We start from the raw sequence: 4,456 nt of genomic DNA, 5'->3' as shown, positions 1-4,456 counted from the left end.
ACAAACAGTGGGGCATAACAAACAACTAAAGAAACCTAAACTGGGAGAACTAAAAATAACAGACCTGGGAGCATATGACAACGGATGATGAATAGCAGAGAGACGCAGACGAGGAACACAGGGTAACAGACTGACACGGAGTTACACAGACGAACCGGCAACAGGCAGGAGAACACACAGGGCTTAAATACACACACCAGTAATCAGGGGATGAAAGACAGGAGGGCAACACAGCTGGGAGGAATCTGGGCTGACGGGACAGGGGAAACGTAAACTGATCACACTCACATATGACACGGACCTTCACAATAAAACAGGAAACTCAGATACATGGAACCAGACAAGACATTGAACTAAACAGACAGATTCACAAACAGATGGGGAGACACCATAGACAGACAGATACAGACGCAGACTCAGAGGCAGATCGAAAATAACACAGAACTTAAACAATCATCTAGAAAATGATAACAAACTAAAAGCGCTGGGTCACCGACCCAGGACCATGACAGTACCCCCCCCTCAAGGGCTGGCACCAGACAGCCCAGCAGAAACGAAAAAACGGACCAAAATAAAACAGAAAACAACCCGACCAGGGCGGGCGGAGGGGGCCCAGGACGGAGGGACAGAGTCCAAAAAGACCCAGATGGTCAAGTTCAGGAGGCCGACCATGCGAATGGCAACGGGGTAGGTCCGGATGCCGGCCACGCAGTAGGCAGTGGCGTGGAAACAGTTCTGGGGGCCGACCGTGCGGACGGCAACGGCGGCGTGGAAACAGTTCTGGGGGCCGACCGTGCGGACGGCAACGGTGGCGTGGAAACAAGTCCGGAGGCCGGCCACGCGGAAGGCAGTGGCGGCGTTCAGGAGGGCGTCCACGGTGGCGGAGATGCCCAACAAGCGGCCTGGCAGATGACCGACGATGTGGAGGTGGTAGTAGGGGACCTGAAGGCTGCGTGGCCCCTGCAACCCCAGGCGAAGCGGAGGCTGGACCAGACGGGGCGGAAGCGGAGGCTGGACCAGACGGGGCGGAAGCGGAGGCTGGACCAGACGAAGCGGATGAGGACGCTGGAGCGGAAGCTGGACCAGGCGACGCTGATGAGGATGAAGACAAGGAGGCTTGACCAGACGAGGCTGAAGCAGAAGGGGAGGCCGGACCAGGCGAAGCGGCTGATGAGGAAGCTGAAGGGGAGGCCGGACCAGGCGAAGCGGCTGATGAGGAAGCTGAAGCGGAGGCCGGACCAGGCGAAGCGGCTGAGGATGCTGGAGCCGGACCAGGCGATGCTGAAGCAGGAACCGGACCAGGCGATGCTGAAGCAGGAACCGGACCAGGCGAGGCCGAAGACTCTGAGGCCGCAGCAAGCGAGGATGATGAAGCTGCAGCAGGCGAGGATAATGAAGCTGCAGCAGGCGAGGATAATGAAGCTGCAGCAGGCGAGGATAATGAAGCTGCAGCAGGCGAGGATAATGAAGCTGCAGCAGGCGAGGGTGAAGAGACTGCAGCAGGCGAGGGTGAAGAGACTGCAGCAGGCGAGGGTGAAGAGACTGCAGCAGGCGAGGGTGAAGAGACTGCAGCAGGCGAGGGTGATGAGACTGCAGCAGGCGAGGGTGATGAGACTGCAGCAGGCGAGGGTGATGAGACTGCAGCTGGCGATGAGACTGCAGCTGGCGATGAGACTGCAGCTGATGGCTGGACGGGCTCCTCGGGCCCCCCAGCTGACGAGGCAGATGGCTGGACGGGCTCCTCGGGCCCCCCAGCAAAAACAGTCTCAGAACCAGTGGGCACTGGAGCCCCTGGCACACACAGAACAGAACCAGCAGGTGCGGAGACCTCTGGCAGGAACGCAACAGAACCAGCAGGCACACGGGCCTCTGGCAGGAACGCAACAGAACCAGCAGGCACACGGGCCTCTGGCAAACACATAGCGGCCTGCAGCTGCGCAGAGCATTGACCCTGCTCAGGCAGCGACAGCTGGGTGCAGTCCTCAGCTGGCTTCTTAAACTCCAGGGGTCCAGAGTCTGATGGGGGCTGAAACCCAGCCTCTGGGGAGGCCCTGGAGTGCATCTCAGTCTCAGAACTGGCCAGCCTTTGAGGAATGTCGACATTGTTCTTGGGTTTGTCTCTCTGCTTAGAGTACGGAATTGTTGAACTGTCCGTTATGGGTTGGACTGACATGGCTTGCTGTACAGGAGGAGTAGGTGAAGGTGATGGCTGAACAGGTGGTGGAGCAACTGACACAGGATGCAGGGCTGGTGACTGCTGAACAGGAGGCTGAACTGAGGATAAAGCTAATGATTCTTCTGCTAACCGGGCTACTGACTGGGCCATGGATTGTAACAGGGTTTGTAATAAGTCTGGCTGTGACTAATCGAGCTATGGATTGTGAGGCTGAATGTGGCGGAGGTGGCGACTGGGCTTCTGGCCGGGCGGCTAACTGAGCTTCTGGCCGGGCGGCTAACTGAGCTTCTGGCCGGGCGGCTAACTGAGCTTCTGGCCGGGCGGCTAACTGAGCTTCTGGCGATAAACAGTTTTTGTCCTGTGCCGTACAGAACATCACCCCTGAGTAAACGGTCCCACAGTTCAGACCAATAATACTGTCCTGTCCACTCACCACAGCTGGCTGCTCGGAAATCCCCAGGTCCGACTGTGGCGAGGAGCGTCGGCAGCGTGAGCGCCGTTTCCCCCTCGAAGGCTGGGTTGATGGGCCGGGCAGAACATCCTCTGTCGGACTGGGCAGTGAAGCATGAGCTGCAGGGTGGGTGGTAGCAGCCGGGGGGTGAAGACGGAGTCCATTCAGAATGAAATTCTGTGCGAGCGGGTGAAGTGAGCTGAGCAGCCAGGGGAGACCAGAAACCAAGCGCTGTAGCCGATTAGCCACGGCTTGGCGAAATTCTCTCCCCTCGTGCTCCAGCCACGCGTTGATTAATTTGTCCACGGAGTAAACAATGTCCTCCCGGAGCTCCTTGGGCGGGTTGAATGCTGCTGGGTCCATAGTGGCCGGTTCGTACTGTCACGGCTGCCGAGGCGAGCCGTGTGGATTTAGAAGGAGGACCCAAGATGCAGGCAGTGGATGAGATACCGGTGGTTTTATTTACAGAGGTGTAGTGGCAAACAAACAGTGGGGCATAACAAACAACTAAAGAAACCTAAACTGGGAGAACTAAAAATAACAGACCTGGGAGCATATGACAACGGATGATGAATAGCAGAGAGACGCAGACGAGGAACACAGGGTAACAGACTGACACGGAGTTACACAGACAAACCGGCAACAGGCAGGAGAACACACAGGGCTTAAATACACACACCAGTAATCAGGGGATGAGAGACAGGAGGGCAACACAGCTGGGAGGAATCTGGGCTGACGGGACAGGGGAAACGTAAACTGATCACACTCACATATGACACGGACCTTCACAATAAAACAGGAAACTCAGATACATGGAACCAGACAAGACATTGAACTAAACAGACAGATTCACAAACAGATGGGGAGACACCATAGACAGACAGATACAGACGCAGACTCAGAGGCAGATCGAAAATAACACAGAACTTAAACAATCATCTAGAAAATGATAACAAACTAAAAGCGCTGGGTCACCGACCCAGGACCATGACACTCCATCTCTGAGTGAAGTTAGCTCTCTGAACCTTGAGCTAGCAACACACTCTGCAACAAACTGAACACAAACAGTTTGTGTGTTGCTGATGTTTGTTGAACTCATAGAAATGCTGCATTTGAAATGACCTGAAACAACATGTTATTCCCTTTAACATGTTGTTTCAGGTCACTTCAAAGCATAAATGCTCACTCATCTTCTGTACAGCTAGCTAGATGCTGAAGTAGCCTAACCATACATACCTGCAGTCGTTCCAGTGTTGCAGAGACGAGGAATAATAATCAGAATCAGAATACTTTATTGATCCCTGGGGGAAATTATTTTTTGTTACAGTGCTCCATTTTAAACCAACATTAAGACAAGACAGACAATACGCTAACTAAGAATAGTACAATATATACATATATATACATACATACATACATAAGTCACTTATAAATAAATATTTGGAAAAGAAACATGTGTAGTTGTAGCAGCAAACAGTGTGTTAAGTGGATGCGTTGTACAGGGAGATGGCCACAGGCAGGAATGATTTCCTGTGTCGTTCAGTGGTGCTTTTCGGTAATCTCAGTCTCTCACTGAACGAGCTCCTGTGACTGACCAGCATGTCATGGAGTGGGTGGGAGGTGTTATCCAACATTGTCTTTATCTTGGACAGCATCCGCCTCTCCGACACCACCTTGAGGGAGTCCAGCTCCATCCCCACAACATTGCTGGCCTTACGGATCAGTTTATTAAGTCTGTTGGCATCTGCGACCCTCAGCCTGCTCCCCCAGCATGCAACAGCATAGAGGATCGCACTGGCCACCACAGACTCATAGAAAATCCTCAGCAT

Source organism: Copadichromis virginalis, linkage group LG16, assembly GCF_057382275.1.
Source record: "Copadichromis virginalis isolate Kocher_CV1m ecotype Utaka linkage group LG16, C_Virginalis_male_GT1.1, whole genome shotgun sequence".
Classification (NCBI taxonomy): Eukaryota; Metazoa; Chordata; class Actinopteri; order Cichliformes; family Cichlidae; genus Copadichromis; species Copadichromis virginalis.
Note: the sequence above shows the minus strand (reverse complement) of the source record.